The 26,391-nt window shown below is 36.3% G+C and overlaps 1 protein-coding gene and 1 long non-coding RNA gene across 2 annotated transcripts in view; one reads left to right on the forward strand and one right to left on the reverse strand.

Moving 5' to 3' along the window:
* Positions 1-9: 9 nt before the first annotated feature.
* On the reverse strand, positions 10-25,088 carry LOC149412208 (uncharacterized). Its single transcript, XR_016304562.1, has 4 exons — positions 23,999-25,088; positions 7,641-7,778; positions 7,243-7,345; positions 10-95 (listed from the first exon to the last, which is right to left on the reverse strand). It is a non-coding gene; the product is annotated as an uncharacterized LOC149412208 (long non-coding RNA).
* LOC149412209 (tetratricopeptide repeat protein 39B-like) overlaps positions 17,882-26,391 on the forward strand; it is an 82,357-nt gene continuing 73,847 nt past the window's right edge. The window contains exon 1 of the mRNA XM_089645758.1: positions 17,882-18,084. The gene's annotated coding sequence lies outside the window, so the exon portion shown is untranslated. The remainder of the gene's footprint in view (positions 18,085-26,391) is intronic.

Here is a 26,391-nt window from a genome sequence, read left to right on the forward strand (position 1 = left end):
AAACAAGGGGCGTAGAAAGAGTAGAGAGTATTCTTCTAAGAGTACTCTTGGCTATGCGACGCGACCGCGATTTCCAAACTGAGAGGCTCGCCTATCTAGAAAGTAAAGACGAAAATATGTGGATAAAGGCATGCTTAATGACTGATAGTGTTATTAACATTTTTGTGTTATGTTTATTCCAGCGGCATCGCCAAATAAAACTTATTTGAATTTTTTTGATAAGGTAACTTAGTACTTCAATTTCTTAAAGAATAAAAAAGTTATTGTAATAGGTGACTTCAATTCAAATTCTTGTGTTAGCAATAATGCACCCAAATGGATCTCTTATATTTTATGAATCTTTTTCAAATGCGGCACAAAAAATTACATACATACAAATGTGAAGGAAAGTACACTAGACATTGTTATTAGAAAGTTAGATTTAAAAGTATGCAAATCTCTCTATTCACTAGACAGAGAAGACTCATGTCATCCATCATTAAAAAGACAGCCTATAGTCAAACGTCTTGAATAGTCTTGATAACAGTGTTAATCTTCTTGAATAATATTGATAAGATTGTTAAACTTCTATATATTCATATAAAATAAAGTTGGTTGTTTCAGGTGAAAAAAATGTAACAAGCAGTAATTGTTGAATGAAACACTAGTATATATTGAATTATTTCGCGGATAAGAGATTAGCCGCCATAGCTCAGTGGTCAGAGCTGTCGACCGGAAATCGAAAGGACACGGGTTCAAGTCCCGTTGGCGTCATGTATCTTTTATCAGGAGATTTTTCAATGTGGATGAGTGTTTCAGGCTAATAATTATTGCTTATAAAATAATTCTTGAATAATATTGATAAAAGTGTTAAACTTCTTGAATAATATTGATAATATTGTTAAACTTTTTGAATAATATTGATAATAGTGTTAAACTTCTTGAATAATATTGAAAATAGTGTTAGGCGAGGATTGAACTTAGAACATGGCGACTTTAAAGCACGTAATGCCATTTGAAATAACACGATTGGCAACCTTTGTGAGACATAAATGTTGTTAATTTAGCCACTATCTTTTTCTATTCAATATATAATAATACTATTTTGTAAAGTGTTTAATAATTAAACATACCCCGAGGTAGGAAAGGAAATATCCTAAATGATTTTCTGGTGAAGTTTTTAGCAACATAAAGCTCAAATTCAAACATTACAAAAGTGGAAGAAAATGGAAATGTTAAGTGAACGGGACATGTTTTGTTTCCTTAGGACAAAAGTGAAACGCAGTTTTCAATTAGCACATCTGCATTATATTAATACTACTGAAAAAAATTTGAAATGCGATCCCAAATCTTTCTGGAAATATATCTCGTCCAAAAGAAGTGATGGAGGCTTTGTTGACAAGGTTACTTGGAATGATCAGTCTTTCTCGGGAGCTGCTATTCCATAAGCATTTGCAGACTATTTCAAATTAACTTAAAGAAAGCAAGCGGCAGACTTAAATTCGTTTGTACCTGGAAACAATACACCACTAAAAGCACAGAAAGTTGATATTCCAAATAACACAAGAATTGAAATAACAGCGACTGTTAAAAAACTAAAAGCCAAAACTTCTTTTGGACCACATCCTATTCCTTCATTTGAATTAAAGAGCTTTTTTGAGCCCTTAATAACATCACATGTGTATATTTATAATCTTTCACTTGGCTCTGGAATATTTCAAGATTTGTGGAAGAACTCCAAAGTTACACCTTTGTATCAAACTGTTGATAAAGCTTTGGTCCCTAATTACAGATCAGTGATCCTATCTTCTCCAGCCAATTGGTTAGAATTCAAAAAGTATATATATGCCCAGGTGGAACCTTTTAACCCGTGACCAGAAGCACATTTTTAGGCCTGGCAGATCTACTGTGTCTAATCTAATGGTTTTTACAGAGTACGTACCTCAAGCTCTTGACAGTAACAATCAAGTAGAGGTATCATACACGGCTTCGCAAAAGCCTTTGACTCTGTAGATCCGCTTTTTCTCCTAGACTGGATCAATTTGGATTTTCTGTGAAACTTTTATATCTCTTTCTAGGTTATTTCTTTACCATCTTTATCACTCTGGAGTACCGCAGGAGTCGAATCTTTTACTTTTCTCGCTTTTTATCAATGACATATACCGTTGCATAAAATATGGTAAGTTTCTCTTAATTGCGGATGATATTAAACTATTCCTTTTAATAAAAAATTTGGAAAATTACTTGCAGCTAGAAAGCGATATAATTTCTATCGTCGAAAAGTATTACGCAATTTAATTGAGATTTAATCTCAAGAAATGTTTCATTATGTGCTACACTAAAGCCACTCGACCGTCGACAGGAAAAAGCTATGGAACGTGTTGTCCAAGTATGGAGTGAAAACGCATCTCACACAGGCAATTGCGTCTCTGTATGAGGGAAGTGTTGCATGTGTTAGGGTGAACGGTGGTTTTACGGATTGGTTTGATATGTGTTAAATAAGGCTGCGTAATATCACCATGATTATTCAATCTATACATGGATAATTGCATGCAAAAATCAAAATAGGTAGGATTGGGCGCGAATTTGAGTAATCTGAGAGTATGTTGCCTGTTGTATGCTGATGATGCGGTGCTGATTGCTAACAGAATGGAAGATCTACAGTCTCTCGTGTCTAGGATGAACGAAGTATGTATGAAGAATGAGTTAATGATAAATGTAAGTAAGTATAAAGTCATGGTGTTTGAAAGATATAGTACGAAAGTAGTGTGCAATATAGTTGTGAATGAGAAATACTTAGAGCAAGTGGATGAGTTTGTGTATGTTTACGAGAGATTTATAGTTTACGAGATATGGGAAGGCTGACAAAGATATTGAAAGAAGAGTAAATGCAGGTAACTCACAGACATAGGAATTAATAGACGAGAAGATAATGGCGAGGGGTAAAATCAACTGTTGAAGAACGAAGGGAGTGAAGCTGACTGTGATTCGTCAATAAATCAATCTGACAGTAAATAGGAATCTCGCATTATAATATCACCATTTACTTCTTAAAAGTAAAATCTGCTTTTGAATGAATAGACATTTTTACATGGGAGCACAAATTACTCGCCACGTTATGAACAAATTTGCGAAGTCCAAATTCGGCAAAAAAATTCGGTTCTATTTTCAGAGTCGAATATTTCGATTAAGTATTTAGTTAAGACACTTTTATAAATGTTCATAATTTACTTCCCAGCAACCAACCAGCTTTGTGTTTCGCGTCCAGACGTTTCTCGATGTGATAGTAACAACTGATTCATATTATACGATGTGAATATGCTTAAAATAAAGTAAAATAATGCTTATATATGGAATGTAATACGACAATTGGGTTTATTCTCTTTTTCACATCTATTTTTACAAGTTTTCATAGTACAAGTCAACATTTTGCCGTGTTATTTCGTAAAATGAACCGATGATGCCTCGACCATAGTTCGCACAAGAATGATGACGTCACGTTTTCAAATTTCACTTGAGGCCATACGCGAGCACATCCGGCTCCAATGGAACCGGTATGGGGAGTGGGGATAATACGCTTTTAATCACTTAGGGCAGGTCTACTAATATTCATATGTCTATGAGGTAACTCCATTAATGGAGGACTGAACGCAGTTGGCGCTAACCAAAAATTGTCCAAAGAAGCGAAGCTAGCAGTCCACAATGGAATGCTGGTACCTACCCTGATGTACGGAAGTGAGGCATGGAACTGGCAGAGAAAGGATGAAAGTAGACTGAATGCTGTAGAAATGAGATCCCTGAGGCGTATGTGTGGTAAAACCATGTATGATCGTGTGAGAAATGTGAAGATCCGCAAAGAGTACAAGGATGATGTAAGCGTAATGAATAAGATTAAGAAAGGGACGCTTAGATGGTTTGGGAATGTAGAGCGAATGAGCGAAGAAAGGAGTTTAAGAAGAATATACAATGCAAATGTGAATGGTAGCAGAAGTCGGGGACGCCCGAGGAAGACATGGCACGACCAAGTGAATCAGATACTTGAGTCGGGCCATGTCAAGAGTCAGAATAATAGAAGAGTATGTATGAGACGGTATATGAATGTGAATGAGGCAAGGAGTGTGTGCAAAGACCGAGTTTTTGTCCTCTTTCCTCTGTCCTCTTTGGCTACCCCTGCTGGAAAACGGCGTGATGGTTAGTTAGTTAGTCTGGAGCAAACAAATATTGTACTATAACTAAAAAATGTCTTTTTCATCTCTGAAGCACATTGTTATTTCGAAAGAATTGGGAATCTCAATTGATACACACTTAACATTTTATGTCCACATAGAAACGATAAAAGAGTAATTGAGAGTGATGGGATTTGTGCTAAGCAACTCCAGTCATTTTTGGAGCTCGGCCGCAATTCGTGTGTTAGCGGCTCAATGACATGGACACCAGTGGATTTTACATACTCTCGTAATGGTAGAGAAAGTACAAAATAAGTTTCTGAGATATTTATATCTTAGAGACTTCAGGTATTATCCCTGGTTATATCCATCGGCTTCTCTGTCCGGTAAGCTGGGTATAAATATCCTCGCCGATAGAATAAAAACTGCTTTGCTGACAACTGTCAGCACATAATTTTTTCTCAAATAGGACTTCTAAATAAATAAATTCTTTGAACCACTAAAATCAATTGTTGGTATATTATATAAATTCTAATTCTATGTTCTTACTTACTTAGACAAATTTATTTTTCACTAGCTTTACACTTTGCTGTGGCTTAGTCTGTCTGTGCAGATAGAAATACAATAGCGCGTGTTGCTTTTATGTCCAACAGATGACAGTTACCTATCACAGGTGACATCTATATAATACAGGTATATATAAACGCATGCATTATCAAAATTCAAAGCAATCGGTGTAGAACTTTCCGAGATTTAAGATTTTAAGTATTATGAGATTTAAGATTTTAAGTATTATGAGATTTAAGATTTTAAGTATTATGAGATTTAAGATTTTGATCAAACGAACATTTAAATTTTTATTTAGGTATTTGGATTATTATTTTTTTTTATTAAATCTATTATAAGGTAAATAATTACAGCTTGGAGACTATCCCGTAAAACAAAAATTAATCATGTTATCAGTTAAATATTCATTAGTTAAATTATTAGCTCATATATTCCCTCCAGAACTAAGATGTATAAGAGGTCTTAACTAAAAACTTACATTTTTAAGCTCTCATACCCTCAAATTAAATATACCAGTCTTATACCGAGGGACGGATCACATTCAGGAAGATGAATTCTGATCTTAAACTTTGTACTCTGGTACCGCCCAGCATTAAGTTTTCTTTTCTTTTCCTAAACACGCTCATTAAAGAACATAAATACACATTATTAAAATAAATACTGGAAAGCCCAGTTATGTCCAATTTTCTAATTACATATAAGCGTATCTAGATTTCTCTAATAAACAATAAATAGTGTTAATCTCAAGTGACCTACCAGGTAAGTATAGTACTGTATATTATATGCTTGTATAAAATGTAAAAAATAATAATAATAACATGTGTACATTCTAGCATCACGTTCATCAATGAAATGCATTGTACATGTGGCTTTGTATTGGTGATCGACGAAACGTGGATGCAATCTGTGAGTCATAAACTGATAATAGTTTGACTAGTCTATAATAATAATAATAATAATATTTGGCTAATTTATATAGCGCCGTTTTCGTGAGAAATCACCTCAAGGGCGCTGTACAAATTTATTTCTTAAATAGTTAATACTAGAACTCTGACTTATCTCTAAGACTTATATCTAGTGACTTATGACTAAGGCCTATAACTACTATCTTAATGACATATATACGAGTATTTACATATTTAGCAACTTACAACTAAAATTAATATTAACAATCTAATCTTAGTAACGCCAGAAGAAGAAGGAAGTTCTATTATATTAGGGTGTTTTTATTGTTAGCTGGATATATATGTTAAATGAATGAAATTAATGAATAAAATCAATCGTCAATCTTAAATGCATTTAGATAATTCATCTGCCAACAATTAAACCGATTGACTTGTTATGTTCCCGCTGATATTGTCTATTGTCCATAGGTAGACAAGTCAATAGCAAAATTGAATGAACGGAATAGCTAGAATGTAACAATTACGGTATAAAAAAATGAAAAAAAAAAAAATTTGGATAGTATGATAGATTTAGTGTCTGAAAAAGTGAGTTTTTAGTTTGGATCTAAATTCTGTTGGGCTGGTTATACATCTCAATTCCATAGGAAGTTTATTCCAGGCCTTAGGGCCGGTTACTCCGAATGCACGATCACCAAACTTAGTGTTCAGATTTCGCTTAGGCTCTTTCAACCTTCCAATTGCAGATGATGTTGCTGATCTAAGAGTTGACTGCCTTAGACCAGTATTTTCCGGAATGCATATAGTTATATAAGATAGATAATTTATTGTATAAATGTATCATATATTTGTGCAGCACCCTTGAGGTGATTTTGCACAAAAACAGCGCTATAAAAATCATCCAAATATTATAATTATTATAAAACAATGGACAAAGGCACATTCATAAACATATTCAATACTTATCTGCCACTTATCGCCTAATGCATTAGCTTGAATACAAATTCGAAGATCATGTTGACTGCGCAGCCTGGCTCACTTGGGGTTGGAGAGCCTCAGTTCCTAGCCTTACGCAGGTCAAGTTCTGAAACTAGGTAAAGAAAACCAGACAAGATTGAGGAGGAGAATATTTGGATGGTCTGCCTTCAGAAAATTTAGTCATGTCCTAAAAAAACAGGAAGATACCCCAATACCTCCAGACGTTTAACAAATTAACAAGTATGTATATACTTCCTGTTAGATATTCCTGTCCCGGTTACTTACGGAGCTGCCAACCACACTAGAGCTACAAAATACTAATGATAAATCGCGACAAAATGTGTTGAAATTTTTAGAAATTTCTTTTTTCTCAGAATTTCTCTAGCCACCCCTCTTCCCCCACCCTCAACAAAGATTTGGATGTGGCTGAAAAGTAATTACAAAAAGAACTGGTCCCACGTCTCTGCGACAACCGATTTCAGGAATCAACTAATCACTTCTTCCAGTTTAGAGTGCAAACATGGACGCAAACAAAAACATTGAGACGAAAATAGCCACGGCACAAAGAGCCATGCGAGATAGAAAGAAAAATTCGTGGATAAGGAGAGTGTCCAAGGTTGCCGACATTACAATCACAATCAACCTCCAACCTTGAGTGGAACTATGCTGTGCATGTGGTTCGGTCGCCCATATATGAGATGGGCAGACGATCTGAGAGGACTGCAGGCCTCAGATGAATGAGAACCGGAAAACCTGAAAAAGTTGAGGGCTAAATTTAGAAACAAAATAAAGAGGAGGTGATTAACCCGGAGTATAGGTCAGGTGGGAAGATACAAAGAACAAGAGTAAAAACGTCATCAATCTTCTTTCATGGAGGATATTATTTGATGCACTTGTCTACTGAGGGCCACCAATGGCGCCTCATCTAGGCAGCAGTATATTATCATTGAGGAAAGAGTACTTACTACTCGAATCGAATTCTGGGCTATAGGCATCGAAATGAGTTTGATTTAAAAATAAAAATATTTTTAATTAAGCTATTGTTTACCTTCTTCTCGTCATTTGTTTGGTGTGACTGTGATCAAGGAGTTCGCATTGATACGAGAAGATTCCGTAAGATTCTCCACCCGAGTTCATCCCTCCTTCTTATTTTGCTACTCATGTTTCTTGGGGATGTTGATACAATCTGTCAAAAGTTAGGAAATTCTAAAAACAAAATATGAAAACTACATAAAACTGCATTTAAAATTTAGCTTCTAGGAGAGTATGCATTCTTTACCATATCCCCCGACGTAAAAAGTTTGTTTTAGTATATAAGTTACAATGAAGTTTATTTTCAAAATATCAAATGTAGCACAAAAGCATAACTTCCCGCTAGCCGCCATGCACAAATATACCACTCTCTAGATCGATATCTTCGGGCTTTTTGTATGTAACGGAATTATACAGTACTTAACCACAGATATACAATCAGTACCTACCGTGCGGAGCAGAGCAGTAGACAAGGTAGAGGAAACTCAAGGCCATTTAAAAAAAGATGCGACCATAGACAGCATAATTGCTCTCAGCCTACCATATTCATTCACTAGCCCAAAAAAACTATTATAAAAATAAAAATGTCCTTGAAGCAGAAAAATGTCGAAATATTTTCCAAGGGCAAGGTTCATCTGACTAAGAAAATAAACTTTTACAGTGCATTTCCTTAAGATGAAACTTGTTAATCTGAGAAGAAGAAACCCAAAATGACAAGAAATTTGCAAAAACACTGAAGAAAATTTCCAAAACATGATTGTCCGACAGTACGACGAAGAATTCCGACATTTTTCAGCCTCATGAACTCATGGTTACATATGTTTAAAAATCTTTAATTTCACCAAAACAATAAGATAATACAGGATAACACTAATCAATAACATGAATAAGTTTATCGATATAATAAATAACATTTATACGTTCTTAGCATTGTTCAAAAAACCGAATAACCTTAAAACTGTCAATTCACTTTAAACTTGAACTTACGTAGGTAGGTTGAATATATGTTTGTAACTCGCTAACACTATACTGGCTTATATTGTATTTTCATCACGAACAGCTTTAACACGCAATATTTTCGACGGAAATGATAGTATTTCGGCAGCAAATGACAACCCGCGTGTATAAATAAACCATTCTCATTTTGTTTGAATGAATTGAAACTGTCAAACGGCAAAATTCCGTCATCTCTTTCTGTTACACCAGTCATTATGGTAGAGAGCGAGAGATCAAACCAATCCTTCTGTTCTCACCAATGAGATCTGAGCTTATAGCCATATTATTCGTTTTCTATAAGAATTTTGAGGTGGGCGTGGCGGTTTCAAATGAGTTTCAAGGCCAAAGCTGAGAGAAATGCCCCTGCCGCCATGCCAGAAATCAGTGATGGTATGCCCAAAATTTTTATTTCCCTAGATTTCCGAATTAATTTGTATGGGGTATTCTCCTGTTACTCTGTACTGGATTCCCACAATATTTTATCAAATCCATGAGGTGGGCTGGGGGGGGGGGGGGTAACTAGAGATATCAGAGAAAACTGATTCCCCACAAAATTCTCAAATAAATGGGGAGGGGGGGGGGGGGTAAAAATTTCGCTTTATTCTGAGAAAATTTCGAAATATTTAAAATTTTTACCCGAAATGCACCAGAGTAGGTACATGAAAATATTGTGGGAAATTATTTCTCTCAAAATTCTTTAGCCACCCCCACCCCATGGATTGAAAACATATTGTCGGGATAAAATATGTTGGGCATATTGCATTGATATAATCGTATGGAATAAAAATGGGGCTACGAATCTTCCTTAAAATATGTGAAAATTTTGCACTAGAAACAAACATGTTTTACAAACCAAAAAACAACAACACTATTGGACATCTGATACGGACAGGGTCCCAAAAGCATTTCACCAGCTTTCCTGAAAAGGGAGCTTCTGAAAGTAGTTGAAGAAACAAAGTATCCAGGGCACATCATTTGATAGTAACCTAGCGGACGACGATGACATCGACCTGCAAAGTCGAATATTCTTAGTAGAAGGTTCCAGCTTTTGCAACCCACTCGTAAAAAGAATGCTATGCCTTACGTTTTGTACATCCTTTTATGCGTGCTAGCTTTGGGCAGCGGCATGGAAAGGCTACAACATATAACAAAGCCTACCGTATGATTTTTATAACGTAGTGCTTCCAAGATGCTCACGGAATGGCGAATACCAGGTTTTGCAGCCCTCTTAAGAGTCCGGATAGCAAGGTTAAGGGAGACGACAAGCAACTCCAAAAATGTCCTTATCAAAGAATCTCGATTCCAGAGTTCTAATTCAACCCTGAGATAGTTAAGGCAGTTATGTGATATCTTTTATACTTTTAGTTATATATCTACAGGTTGTTGTTTCCTTCTAAGAAATCACTTCATCCGCGCCGCTTTGTTAATTATAACAAAACCCGTGTAAGTAATACATTTTTCCCGGAATTTATTTATTTTACTTCTTGATGAGTTACTAATAATAAATTGTTAATAATTTCCAAAAGATTCTTCAATAAATGAATATTTTTAGATATTGTGCACATTCTCGCATTTTTCCACAAAGACAATTTTCTTGTGTAATTTTTTTCATGTACAAAATATTTATTTAACTCTTTTTATGTTAATCTGTGTGAAATGTAAGTAGTTAAGATTGCTTTATGTCGTCGTAGTAATTAATCAGTATCTGTGTTTTCTTCTGTAAACAAAAAAATCACACTATTTTTAATGTAATTTTTTTCCATGTCTCACACATTGTTTGGTTACTACATTGTTAATATAATTTTATTAATAATTAAAAAATAACATCTCTCATGCCACTTGAATTTTTTTAAATAACGTTACATTAAATTACATTATGCACATACTACGTTTATATTCATTATGATAATGTCGCCTATCTCCCGGTTTTTTCACTTCCACTTTTCGGTGTCAAGATGTCACATTATTATCAATTTATATAGGGTGAATATTCTACCACGAGTACCAGTAGCGCATGCATACACATAAAAATACGCTAGGTACCTACCTAATTTTTAACGATGGTGATAAAGTTGTTTATTTATGGTTACATTGCTCAATGACATACTTTCGTCTCGAAAGTGAACCGTAACGACGAATATTGTAAATAAAAAGTGTATTCATTGAAATGTTGTGTAGGTAAGTCAAAAAGAGAATCATATCACTTTTTTTCTAGGGAAATTCAAAATTATGTCGAAACTTGAAACTAAAATATTGATATATTAGGCTCCGCCACACGTACACTTACCACGCGGCCACCGCGCAGAAAAGTCTCACAATACACTGCGCTGTAAAACCGTTCCCCTACTTTCGAACTTTACTTATCTGCGCGGCGGCCTCGATTGGTGCGTGTTACCGCCGCTCCGAAGTGTACGTTGGCAGAGCCTAATATGTTTCTATCCGTTCGTAAGGTATGTTGCCAGAACGGTGAAAAATTCTCATTTGTAGGGAAACTGTGTTAAAATGAAATTGTTAAAATTTTTATTATATTTTCTTTCGTAGCTGGAGTAATTTGAAAATAAAGATTCGTTTCAGTACATATATAAATATATATATATATATATATATTTATATAAAAATTCTAATTATATATATATAATTAGAATTTTTTCGTATAACTATCAGAATTGCTTATGCATTGGATATTATTATATCCACAAAAAATTGAGGAAGGTACAACACAAAAAAGCATTCCAATTTACGCACAGTGTAATTCACGAAGTCTTTGAACTGGTAACTTATATTTATTTACCGGAAAGATGTTTAAAATATATATACTCATAAGAGTGCGTTAAGTTGTGCTGGATAATACTCGTACTATTTGCTGTCGAATTGTTGACGTACACGAGACGCCACCTTTAAATAATTGTCCAAGGCTAGTTAAATTTTGATAATTGTAAGGGTTATTTTCCAGCTCAGTCGGTTCAGGGGCCTTAGCATGAGAATCGATCGAACTTAACGATATCGGATTGCTAAGCGTATCTACCGACGATTTTATAACGACTTCCCTAGCATGAGAACGCTATTGATATCTCTAACGACATCGATAAGGCAATAAATACAAATCGATATACGCTGGCAATACTGGGACAGAATTGTCTATGAATTGGATGGACGTCAAACGTCAGATTTCAAGCGTGACCATTGTAACCGCCGTGTTTTTTAAAATATTTTACGATGTCGCAAGCAATGGTAGCTGGGTAAGTTATTTATTTATCTTTTTATGTGAAAGAATTTCCATTATTATCAAAGAGATATACTTACATTCTATTGTGTCAAAATTTTGAAGTTATTTTTACTAATATTTCAATCATACGCAGTATTTTAAAATATTCAAAATGCTGATATTATGATAAATACAGGTAAAGTGCTATATAGTCAACGAATAATGACTATATAGCACTTTAATAAGTTTTTATGTTTCCATGTTAAAATTCGAAGTTATGATTTTTTAAATGTCGGCGAAAAATTATCATCTGGAAATCTCTAGCAATCGAAGCAAATTTATTTATTTCACGTGGTCGTTCCAGTGGTGGATAGATTTACATTGTGTTTTTGTTTTACTAAGATATCAATAATATTTAATACTCTCACTTTAATGTATACTGGAAGTCCTAATGTATTTTTGACACTAGAAAAGGAGTTAATTGATCAATGAGATCTCTAGCCATAATACGAGATATTCGAAACAATTGTCTGAATTCCGTCTCTGCAAGTTCGAACGGATTCAATTGATCGCGTAAACGACGCCTTTCAATCCTACGATCTTCCCTAACCTGCCTCCTTTCATTGAACCAGAAATTTTGCATAATGAACGACATTATTAAAAAAATACGTATATCGACAGCCAACCAAAGTTTTAACTGACACTCAAGACCCCACGTTATATTCGGCGGGCTTTTAGCAACCGTCGGTCGGAAGTTATCCTATCGATACATTCTCATGCTCGCAATTTCAACGATACCGTCGCTACTTTGACCATAGACAAGGAATTTTAACAATCGTCGGTTGTTATATTTTGATCGTGCTAGCATATGTCGTTAAGTGCTCATTGATGACGTATTTTAACGATATCGTATTGCTATAGGGCTATTAGGACTTCTCATGCTAAGGCCCCTGCTCAAAAACTCCTACTAGGGATAGAGTCGTGTGGAGATTGATGCATGTGTAGTGATTTTATGGTAAAATATGAGACACCGACAGTTGCCCCCCCCCCCAAAAGCTTCTCCTCTCCTAGAGTGAGTATAGAGGTCCTTTCCATGACGTTTGGCCCCTTTCTGTGTCCATCCAAAACTATTCTATATTTTAAGCTAGAACCATCCATACACATTCACAAAATTTCATTAAAATCGGTTGGGCAGTTTCGGGGATTAGCGTGATAATAACGAGCATCAGAAAAACATACAAAACTAATATGAATTAGCAAAATACTAGTACTAATATAATATCGACGGCCGGCATAGTCCAGTGGTAACGCATTGGACTGCCATTCCGAAGGTCGCGGGTTCGAACCCGGCGTGCGCAAATAAATTTTATTTGATTAATTTGTGTTATTTCACAATTAATTAATTAAAATAATATATAGCATATTTGCGGCACGTTCCAGAGTGGAAGATACTACCAGTATCGCCCTGGTGTAAGACCACCATTCAGAATTGAAACGTTGCTCCAAATGGCTTTAGCCGTGTTTAGTGACTAGATCTGAATAGCCAGGTACTTCCCCACCTTCCTCTTTCCCTTCCCCACTTACCTTCAGCCTCACAACATCCCCCAATTGGGGATGCCATAGTCTCACTGGCTCCAGACGGGAGCAGTTGGGACTCTTGTGAGGTATTCACTGTAAAAAAAAAAAAAAGGGACTAGGAAAATACTTATAATTTTATAATAAATTATGGCGAACTAAAAGTAAAGATACATACTATAAGAAACTCGAACAGGTCTACGACACATTACCATCGAACGACATTAATATGGTAATTGGGGACTTCAACGCCAAGATAGGACAGGATCCTCTGAACCCGAGTGATCGATTTCGCAGAATCAAGAAACCTAATAGTGGCCTCGACTCTATTCCCAAGAAAAGACATACACAAACGGACCTGGACGTCGCCAGATGGTAGACACCATAACCAAATTGATCATGTCCTGATAGAAAGAAGGGGGGCAACGAGCATCACAAACGTAAGGACGTATAGGGGTGCCAACTGTGATTCAGACCACTACATGGTGGTGGCCACCTATAGGAGCCGAATTGCAAACAACAGGACACGAAAATCACCAACTATTCCAAAAATCAATACGGAAGCTCTAAAAACACCAGAAGGCAAAGAGAAGTATCACAACGCCCTTTTAAATAGCCTACCAGATCAGATCACTGAGCAGAACTCCCAAGAATCACTCGAAAAAGATTGGAATGATATAAAAGAAGCAATTGTAAAAGCAGTGGAATCAAGTGTCGGAAACATGCCCAGACAGCCCAGGAACCCGTGGTTTGATGAAGAGTGTGAAAGAAAGATAGCTGAAAAGAATATACTCAGAAAGAAGTACTTGGAAACGTCAACAAGAAACAAAAGACAGGCGTACGAACAAGCGAGAAAAAAAACGAGTAAGCTGATACGGGGAAAGAAAAGAATATTCTTGAATGATATACTGCTAAAAATGGAACAGGACTTTGTCAATAATAATCCTAGAGAAGCATATAGGGGAATAAACTTCTTCAAGAAGGGTTTCAAACCGAATACAACACTATGCAAAGACGCTGATGGATCAATTATATCAGATAAGGAACGAATAAAAACAGTGTGGAAAAACTACTTCTATAAACTTCTCAACCCTTATAGCGACCTGAAAAGTCACCCTACCAACATCCCCACTGAATCATGTAATGAAGAATCAGCGAATCCACCAACAATGCAAGAAATAAATGCTGCACTAAAGAAACTTAAAAACAACAAATCACCTGGGAAAGACAACCTCCCGGCAGAGTTGTTCAAATATGGAAATGAGCATCTGAGAAATCTGCTACTCAATTTAATAACTAAAATATGGACACTGGAAAAAATCCCAGAGGAATGGCAAATAAGCATAATATGCCCAATTCACAAGAAAGGTGACAAATTAAAATGCGAAAATCATAGAGGAATATCACTTCTATGCACAGCATATAAAATCCAAACCATGATACTGAAAGAAAGAATTGATAAATATGCAGAAAACCTACTGGGAGAGTATCAGGCAGGCTTCCGCACCGGTAGATCCACAACAGACCAACTGTTCACCGTTAGACAGATCTTGGCAAAGTGCTGGGAATTTGACATAGACATTAGACATACACCAACTATTCATTGATTTCAAGCAAGCATATGATAGCATAGATCGGGAGTGTCTATATGACATACTACTACAATTCCAGATTCCACCTAAATTGGTTAGGCTCATAAAAGCCACAATGTCAGACTCAAGATGTCAGGTCAAAATAGACGGAGAATTGTCGGAAGAATTTACAGTATCACAGGGACTTAAACAGGGGGACAGTCTGGCTCCCACTCTCTTCAACATTGTGCTCGAACATGTAATACGAAAAACACTAATAGACACTGGCTCCAATATTTGTTTCAAGAGCAGTCAAGTTGTCGGATATGCGGATGACATCAACATTGTCGGAAGATCAATTTCAGCCATTAAGGAGGTCATCGACCCTTTAGAAACAGGGGCGCGGGAAGTAGGACTGCGAGTTAATGTTGACAAAACAAAAATGATGGTACAGAGCAGGAACCCCTCACACAGAAGAAGAAGTAGTGCACTATTTAAAGACAACTACTCATACGAAGTGGTCGATCAATTCACCTACCTGGGCTCCAGCCTGACAGAGAACAATGAGGATCCAGCAGAAATCAGAAGGAGAATCACAGCAGCCAACAAAACATACTTCTCTTTGCTGCCAGTGTTTAAGTCACGTAGTGTCCACAGAAAAACCAAAATAACCATATATAAGACCATTGTAAGAACTGTATTGGCATATGGATGTGAGGCGCTGACACTGACGGTAAAGATGGCTGAAATGCTGGATACTTTTGAAAGAAAGGTGCTGAGAAGAATATGTGGACCCGTGAAAGAGGGCGAACAGTGGCGTATCCGGCAGAGGCGGTCCCTGCCTTAGTGCATTTGTGCACTGCACTGCCAAACATCGATATACGTTAGAAATGTAAATTCGTATATCCACTCACGAAGAATTCACGCCAGATCATTATAATATTCTTACCAATCAAAGTTTGTACTAGACTGCCGCGCATGCGAAAAACAGTGTAATATATCAACCCGTGCATTTTCGGCTTTGCCCGAGACATGCCATGTACCTTCTATAGGCACTGTCTCTAGAGGTCGGAACCGTGAAATGAGCGAGACAGGTAGAGACCCATAACGGCTGATGATGTGTTAGAGCAGTGGAGATAGAAGCAGGTCTGTGCATTATCGGCGCATGCGCAGAAACATCCTGATATGTATCAAAACCTTAAACATGCGTAAAACGTTTGGAATGCATTAGTTAGGATTGACAGATTTCGAACTAATTAACAATGTTATAATATTCTAGCGTTACCGGCGCGATCTACATATCTGCAAACTTGACAGTATTCATTATTGGCGATTGACGCGACGTTTTAACGGTTTTTACGAGTTTTGCTCTGCAAAAAGCTTTTTAAAAATGAGTGCTAATGAAAACATTGCGGTTTTATCAAAAGTAACCGAAGTTCATTTAATCCCAACAAACTAGAGATGATTTTGCGAATGCTGACGGAGCAATATCAATTTTACAAGTGTAACTTGGTGGAGTGTTTTAGTGAAATAGTGAAATTGTTAAAAATAATTTGTACTATTCCGATGACAACTGTCGAGTGCGAAAGGTGTTTTTCTACGTTGAAACGTGTAAAAACATTTTTGTCCCAAGATCGTCTCAATGTTTTATCAATGATGAGCATCGAAAAAAGTTTGATCTCGTCTATACCAGTCTTTAATAATCTTGTAATTGAAGAATTTTCTCAAATGAAAGAGCGACGAATGGATTTTCACTACAAATGAATTATTTGTACTGGGTATGTAGTTCCCTTTAAATCACTTTATTTTCCTATTTTACATTTTACCATTATTTGTGAAATGCACTGCTGGCAAATTCTGTCACGAGCCGCCTCTGGTATCCGGCACAATATAGAATTGTACGATATATATAAGGCCCCTAGCATCTCTGCACACATGAGACTCCTCAGGCTGAGATGGGCTGGGCATGTACAGAGAATGCCGGATACACGCGTCCCAAAAAGAGTTCTGACTGGTCACCCAGGTGGAAAGAGAAAAGTGGGAAGACCCAGACTGAGGTGGGAAGATGAGGTAAGAGGGGATGCAGCACAGCTTCTCCAGGTGACAAACTGGAAGTCAGCCGCTGAGGACAGGAGGAGTTGGAGGCGACTGTTGCAGGAGGCCAAAGCTCGATATGGGCTGTAGCGCCATCGAAGAAGAAGAAGAAGAAAAGTAAAAATAATCTTTAACAAGTCAAAATTTTTGAAATCTGTCGTTTAATAATACATTTGACAAACTATTTAAGATTGATTATCAATTAATAACATCGACGTTCCTCATCGCTCGACGAATATAATAGTCCATACTGATGAAATTAGTAATTTACATAATTTTCTGTGAGATGGAAGTATGCCATTACATATATACATAAATGTTAAATTTGACTTTTGTTACTGTTAATAGTCTAAAGAAGGAACATATCAAGGATTGAGCGGCCGATATAGTTAACTTAAATTTGAGCGAGGAATTTCGTTTATAGCAAAGATACGGACCAAGAGCTGTAATATTTCCGTATTCCTCCTTAGTGAAATACCCTGCTAGGTTTTAGGTAACATTAATGGTCATGTCTGTGGGGAGAACAATCTTGCTGTTGAACAGAATGAATTCGGATATCGACATTTTTAGCATCAATGAAGCTTCCTTTAAAAGGCAAGCTCTATTATCCCTGGTATATTTGATATACACACTGTTAATATTAATCTAAGAATTCTTATCATAAAAATATTTTAAAAACGAATTGAAATTAACAATTTTGTAATGTTTTTGAAATGAATAAACAAAATTGAATTATAATTTTCTCGGGAAAATTTCGCAATGTATCATGGCAGCACCGCATGCTTCATAATTTCTGACAGTTGTGATTCCGGTAAATCTATGGCAGTAATCGGTGGAGATTTTGTTCTCTATCGTATGCAGATCATTCTCAGTAATTGAGATAATCTACAGTTTTGCTATTATAATTCACGTCGCACGCGTATTGACCGACCGAATACTGAAAATAATATTTGTGAACCAGTGCTTTTTTCGAAAGTTCTACTCTCTTTACGGACACAACTTCTTCAATACTTCGTTCAGTGAGTATATATTTTAAATAGTGAATTTTTGAATGGCATTGCCAACATTTTTGTGTATTTATTAAAATGAAAGAATATCTGAATTATATACTGAGCTAATGCTAGATGATTTTGTGAATGAAGGCTAAGTTTTGCAAATGTGTCTCTATAAAAATAACCCGTGAATTGATTACGAGTACGATAACATTTCACCTATTTCAAGTTTGTTATGTTGACAGTCATGATTTTGATTTGCTCTGTACTTCTTTTGTATTTTTAGAGTGATTGGTCAATTGTGATCTGTATAGAGTTAAAAAATTTCCTTTGGAGCTAATACATAGCGTCATAAGTCCTTTTTGAAGAAAGTCTAGTTTTTATTTGACAGTTTTAAATGTTTATTATTTACCATTTCCACGTGGATCAGCTGTCAATACAAGTTCGTATTCTAACAATTGCTTAGCAAAAAAAACTAATTAAGGCGATGCCATACGTAGTAATGCAAAATCGTGTGTTTTTGGTTTGAAAATTTGGTTGCCTTGAAATGTTTAAAATTAAATACTGCGAGTAGAATACATCTTGGCCTTTGAAATAATCGAGTACTTTTTAGATAAGTCTTTTTATAAGCCCAGAAAAAAATTATGTATAAGGCCTATGAAAACTACTTTAAAGTTCAAAATCTCGTACTTACGAACCCATTTTCGGTAATGATTTTATTGTATAATGTGGAAAATTAAGGTTTTTATAAAATGATCGAAAAATAAATAAATATTTGTGCCTGAACATCCACAAAATAAAATAAAAGGCACTTTTTGGCCATGTTTTTTCTTGCATAAATCAAAACAGGCGGATGGTTTTAAGCGGGAATTAAAACCTTATCGCCATCTACGTAAGGGTTGTTATTGATAGCGGCTCAATTTAAAATATTACACGACGTAGTGCATCGCCTTAACGAATTTTCGTGGTGATTGTAAAAACCTTTCGTATATTTTTTAAGAATATGAGAATTCATTACTGTATTATTGCATGATCAAGTGAATCAAATACTTGAGTCGCAGTATCTGAGTGATGATAGTTTTGCGGGGGTTCATCTTCTCTGCCTACCCCTTTGGTGAAACTAGAACGTCGTGATGGTTGTTAGTTATTATGTATGTATCAACAGAGGCGGATTTGCCCTTAGGCCTATGTAGGCCCGGGCCTAGGGCGGCCAGATATTAGGGGCGGCCAATCGTGACAAAATAGTCACAGATGATAACAAGAAATTACTTCCTAAGTACCTAAATATTCTACGTACGAAATAGCGATATGCAAGAGCGTGTTCACACACAGCACACAGCGCACGACAATCGACAATTATACAGTAATTGAACTAGCGAATTTAGCAAGCGTATTTTTTTACATTAATTCCACACAGGAGGCTTTGAGGAAAATATTTTCCCTCACGACCTATGTCATCTTAGGTGATGCTGTGTGGAGGGTCTTTTTAAGGAAGGGAAGGATAGGAAGTTCTGAAAAGGAAAATGTATGAGGGGTGGGTAGGAATCTGGGGATTAGTGTGTCCAGGAGTGAAATACGTATGAATACATCCCTCCAACTGCGGTGCAAGGCGATGGGTCAAGATAGTCCGGCTGGAAAGGTCAAAAGGCCTCCCTCACCCAGTCTCTCTCGATCCGGCCCGCCACGCAGCAGGTGGGCAGACGTATCCGCCGCCAAGACCTGAACAAATCTCACCCCATGAACCATGAATGATAATGGCAGGAAAATTAAAACGGTTTTGACCCTAGGAACTTACAGAAAAGTTTGGATACTCCTGGTCAATATGATGGGTACTGAGAAAGGGGCGGGTACATGGTCTGGGGCCTTAGGGCCTAGGGCGGCCAAGACTGCAAATCCGCCTCTGTGTATCAAGTTTACATTTCGGACTCTCACTAATCTAAGCACTAAAGCCACCTACAAACAGTAATAAAACACGACTCGACCTTTGTGCTGCTCCATGATTGACATAAATTAGTTTGTCATATTCTTGAGATCGGAGTCTGAATATTCTGCATCTCTATGGCTAGCGTTAGACTTGTAAGTTTTTTCGTAAATTTACGACTTCTAGCCAATGGGCATATTGCATTTTGAAAATCCAATATGCCCATTGGCTAGAAGTCGTAAATTTACGAAAAAACTTACAAGTCTAAAGCTAGCCTATCTGTGTTGGCTCCTTGGCGCCTTTACAGGTCGGCGCCCGGAGTAAACTGCTTCAATTGTGCCAGGACTTTTTATGACTACAATGTTTCAAGGCTTCATGGTTTTGTGACTACATGGCACCATGACTCCGTTTCCCCGCAGGGGTAGGCAGAGAGGACGAACCGCCAAACAACTCGGTCTTGTCACACATTTCTTGCCTCATTCACATTCATACATCGTCTCATACATACTCTTCTATTATTCTGACTCTTGACATTGGCCGACTCAAGTATCTGATTCACTTGATCGTGCCATGTCTTCCTCGGGAGACCCGAATTCAGCTACCATTCGCATTTGGACACTTTAAAATACATATTATACATAGTATTTAGGCACGAAAAGCAGTAAGGCTTTTAACTTCTTCAACATCTGTTGTAAATTATGTTGTATTCACAGACATATGAATATTAATAGACTAGAAAATAAGGATGAGGGGTAAAATCAACTGTTGAAGAACGAAGAGGGTAAAGCTGACTGTGATTCGTCAATAAATCAATCTGATAGTATATAGGCATCTCGCCTTATAATATCACCATTTAGTTCTTAAAAGTAAAATCTTTTGAATGAATAGACATTTTTACATGGGCGCGCAAATTACTCGCCACGTTATGAACAAATTTGCGAAGTCCAAATTCGGCAAAATAAATTTCTTCTATTTTCAGAGTCGAATATTTCGTTTATGTATTTAGTTAAGACACTTTTATAAATGTTCATAATTTACTTCCCAGCAACCAACCAGCTTTGTGTTTCACGTCCAGACGTGTCTCGATGTGATAGTATATGTTTCTACAACTGATCCATATTATACGATGTGAATATGCTTAAAATAAAGTAAAATAATGCCTATATATGGAATGTAATACGACAATTGGATTTATTCTCTTTTTCACATCTATTTTTACAAGTTTTCATAGTACAAGTCACCATTTTGCCGTGTTATTTCGTAAAATGAACCGATGATGCCTCGACCATAGTTCGCACAAGAATGATGACGTCACGTTTTCTAAATTAACTTGAGGCCATACGCGAGCACAGCCGGTTCCAATGGAACCGGTATGGGGAGTGGGGATAATACGCTTTTAATCACTTAGGGCAGGTCTACTAATATTCATATGTCTATGGTTGTTTTTTTTTTTTTTAATATCGGGTCATATGATCGAAGAGACAAATGTAATATCGTTAACCGGGGTTACTTCGCATCACTTTTTAATAATTTAAGTAATAATAAAAATTATTATTTTTTTGGTAAACTAATGTTTAAGACAAGATTTTTTATGCATAGCACAAAGGGTAACAATTATTTTACAAGCAATAATTATTCGCCTGAAACACTCATCCACATTGAAAAATCTCCTGATAAAAGATACATGACGCCAATGGGACTCGAACCCGTGTCCCTTCGATTTCCGGTCGACAGCTCTGACCACTGAGCTATGGCGTATATATATATATATATATATATATATATATATATACAGGGTGTCCGGAAACTCGTAGTACAAGCGGGAAACTGGTGAATCTACATCACATTTGGAGTCGATTTTGTAGTATATTTTTTTTTGATTTGAGCTTTCGTTATCGAGTAAATCGAGTTAGAAGTTGATTTTTTAAATTTTTTTTTTAATCAAATTCTTATAAATTATTACTGAAGATCAAAGTACCCAACTAATTAAAACTATTTGAAAGTAAAACAAATGAAGAAACTCGGATTTGAAGCATTATTTTGAAATCACCCTTCATTTTATCCGGTGTAATCATAAAATATTTCTGCTCTGCAGGGTTGAAACATCTGTTGTTCAACCCTAAACACCAGAAAAAACTTTAACCCTAAAATAGCCGAAAAATATTTTTTTTTGGTTTTTTTTTTTTTTTGTGAAAATGCTCAAATCAAAAAACTTTATGTTTATTTGGGTTCCCCATGTGGTGTAGATTCTCCAGTTTCCCGCTTGTACTACGAGTTTCCGGACACCGTGTATATAAAAAAATATATATGTTATAGATGAAGATAATATCTGTACATTTATTATGCCGAAAAATTGATTATTTGAAATTCCCTTGATAGAAAATAATCGAAAAGTATGCTCCGAATATTAATAAAAACACTTTTTTTGTTATTTAATATGTTATAGGTATGAAAAAATTCACAGTGTAGCATTAAATGCAATTAAGGCGATGCACTACGTCGTGTAATATTTTAAATTGAGCCGCTATCAATAACAACCCTTACGTAGATGGCGATAAGGTTTAAATTCCCGCTTAACACCATCCGCCTGTTTTGATTTATGCAAGAAAAAACATGGCCAAAAAGTGCCTTTTATTTTATTTTGTGGATGTTCAGGCATAAATATTTTTTTTTCGATCATTTTATAAATAACTTAATGTGCCACACAATACAATAGAATCATAACCGAAAATGGGTTCGTAATTAAGAGATTTTGAACTTTAAATCAGTTTTCATAGGCCTTATACATAATTTTTTTCTGGGCTTATAAAAAGACTTGTCAAAAAAATGCTCGATTATTTCAAAGGCCTGGATGTATTCTACTCGCAGTATTTAATTAAAGCATCTGAAACATTTCTAGGCGACCAAATTTTCAAACCAAAAACACATGATTTTGCATTACTACGTATGGCATCGCCAAAGCATCTAAAGATTTGTGCTCTATTTCAAACAATTTTCGCTTAATTGTTACCGTTTTTTGAAATTAGCGCGCTCCCTCTAATATTTGTGTTTACATATCTCCCTTTCAAACCATGTTTGAACGCTTACTACTGCGCCTTAAAGAGGAAGAAGAAGTGCAGTACCGTTTATTCTGACCAAGGCGGTTTTCTACTTCAAGAGCTCGCTTCCCCGAAATGCACTTTTCACCGGTTCCAAGTCTAACAAAAATATTAAATTTTAATATTCTGCATTACTCATTATTATATCCGTCGGTATTTATACACTCGTACAATATAAGACACGTGGAATTTTTGTAAATAATGTACTCATGCACGTCGTTGAAGTTATCCCATTACCATATCCAACCTTGCCAAAATATGTAAATGCGAAATATCTGGTCAATGGTTATGGTATGTAGCCGCCTACTCACTTCTGTGGGCGAAGTGATAGACAAACTATGACTGAAAATAACACTGACTGACTGACTGCTAGGGAGTCAATATTGGAGGTGAATATTGCTCGACGACGTGGAATCCGTTTGGTTTAATGTTGATTGTTGTGGTCTTGAACTTGCAACATTCAATGTATTAGCAACACACAATCCTGGAACCATTGGAACTTTACTCAGCTTGGAGGAAAGACATTTTTGTAGATTTGATATTTATACAATCTACAGTTTTATTACGATATTTATGAAATTTTGCACAATTAACGTTCCAAACAGAAACAGACGAAGGTCACTATCTAAATGAGATTCCTAAAAACCTTACTTACAGCCCGGGCAACGCTTGTATTTCAGCTGGTATTTTATATTGTAAAGTTTAGGCACAAATATTAAAATGTTTCCGGTCATACCCAAAAATTAATAATACTTGCCTCATTATACAATAAAATCAAATTCGAAAATGGGTTCCTAAGTAGGATACTATAAAACATTTTAAAATATTTTATTTGTGGGCTCGCGGGCCGCATATTGCGCATCAGTATTGATACGAATATACAGTATTGATAGTTAGTATTGATACGAATGCGAATACTCACGTCTTTCTGTCGCGCCGTAATTAAAAACATTTTTTCGTGAGTTTTAATTCACTCTCGCACGAAATAATGAGTGATACCGTACAACTTTGAATTGAGAAACATCATTCTCGAACAAAACAAAACAACAAACGAATTATTAATCCGTGTAAAGTCCGTGGAAGAAATATTAAATCGACAGGCGACAAACAGTGTAAACACTAATGGTCTACCTACACCTCCCGCTACCGCCAGCTGGGCTGACGGCTGACGTCGCCGCACCGCCCGCCGCCCCCCCCGCCAACCCGCACGCTGTTACACTAACCAAAGAACGTATGCGCACTAGGGCGGCCACCAAGGCCAAAAATAACGCAAGTCATCTCGAAGTCCCCACTACCAGCGGCGCGATCCCCAAAATACAGACGACGGAACCACGCATTCTAACTTCCGAATCTGAAGCGAAAACCGCGCCAAATAAGGAAGAATGGATGAACGTCAAACGCAGACAACGGACAAGCAAGAATCTGACAGTCGGAAATGGCGATAAATCCTCTAGTATCAAGGTATGTCCAAGGATAAGGAATATCATAGTATCTAGGATTTCAAAGGACACCACAGTAGATGATATCCGAGCGCATCTAGAGAAAAATAATATAACAAACTGTGAGATAGAGAAATTCATCGCTAATTCTCAGGAATACGCAGCGTTCCGTATAGGAGTAACAGATGAGTTATACGATAAACTTTTGCAGGAAGATTTGTGGCCCCGAGGAGTACCGGTAAGAAACTACCGTTACTTAAAACCGAGACAAAATCCGGTTGATCTTAACCAAAACCGAGGCAAACAAAACGATTCTGCGGCCACTAAATGACTAGAGAGCAGAGTTAAAGTAAATTCTCTCCCCTGCACAATGTATTATCAAAATGTGCGGGGATTGAGATCCAAGACCGATGACTTCTTACATAGTGTTATTATACAAGACAACGACTTTATATTATTGTCAGAGACCTGGCTCAACGACAGTATTCATAATTGTCAACTGTTCGATCAACGATATGACGTCTTCAGAAAGGACAGAACTTCAGGCCAATCATGAGGAGGAGGTGTGCTACTAGCCGCGAGACGTGATCGCGTCAAACAATGCCAGAGACTCACGTTTCTAGAAAATGATGGCGAAAACTTATGGATTAAGGCTAAAATAAATGAAATTAGTATTTATATATGTATAGTGTACATTCCACCGGCTTCACAGAGAACTACTTACTCTGATTTTTTCGATAAAATCATAGCTAATTTTAACTTTTTAGTAGATAAAAAAATTATTATTGTTGGCGATTTTAACTTACACTCCTGTGTGAGTCACAAAGCAACTCAAACAGATTTGTTATATTTTATGGAACTATTTCAATTGGAACAGAAAAACTTAATCACTAATATAACGAACAGGACCTTGGACGTTATTATCACTAATTTTGACTTAAAAGTGTTCAAATCCGTATACTCACTTGTTAGTGAAGATTCATACCACCCATCTTTATATATAGAATTCGCGCTCAATGTAAGCAAAGCCTATTGTCGGAATTTATTAAATGACGACAATGGAAATTGTGTTAAGCGAGGATGGAATCTAGAACGTGGTAACTTCGAATATTTTTATGTTTACTTGAATTCTCACGACTGGAAACCCTTATTAAAACTTAAAGATGTAGATTTAGCAGTAGAATATTTTTATAATGTAATTTATGACCTTTTTGACATGTGTTTTGAGAGAAAGCGTGTACCTTGTTTTGAAAGAAGATACCCTAAATGGTTTAATGGTGAAATTATTAGTGACCTGAAAAAGAAATGCAAACTTCACAGAAACTGGAGGCGCACCGGATTGATAAGATATCGGGAAAAGTTTTGTATTCTACGATCTAAAATCAAACGTAGTATAAATATTGCGTATAAGGATTACATAAATAATATCGAAAAAAACGTCAAGAGTGATCCGAAATCCTTCTGGAAATTTGTATCCGAAAAGAGGAAAGACGGTGGGTTTCTAAACTCAGTGTCATGGAACGGAAGTACTCATACTGGGCCCGATATTCCGGAAGCATTTGTGAATTACTTTAAGTCAGTCTATAGCGAACATAGTGCAGAATTTGACTCATACACCCCAGGCGGTTACTCTTCACTAGCTCAAAATGTTGAAATTTTAAGTGTAAATAAAAATGATTACCTAGCTGCAATTAAAAAACTAAAACCAAAAAAATCTGTTGGACCAGATTTTATTAACACAATTGTCCTGAAGGGATATGCAGATCCGTTAATGGTACCGCTTTTACATATCTTTAATATTTCACTTAACTCCGGTAAGTTCCCCGACCGCTGGAAAATCTCAAAAGTCACGCCCTTACACAAAAACGGCGATAAA

The sequence above is a fragment of the Hesperophylax consimilis genome, chromosome 23, assembly GCF_061612785.1.
Source record: "Hesperophylax consimilis isolate HC1 chromosome 23, BYU_Hcon_1.0, whole genome shotgun sequence".
NCBI lineage: Eukaryota > Metazoa > Arthropoda > Insecta > Trichoptera > Limnephilidae > Hesperophylax > Hesperophylax consimilis.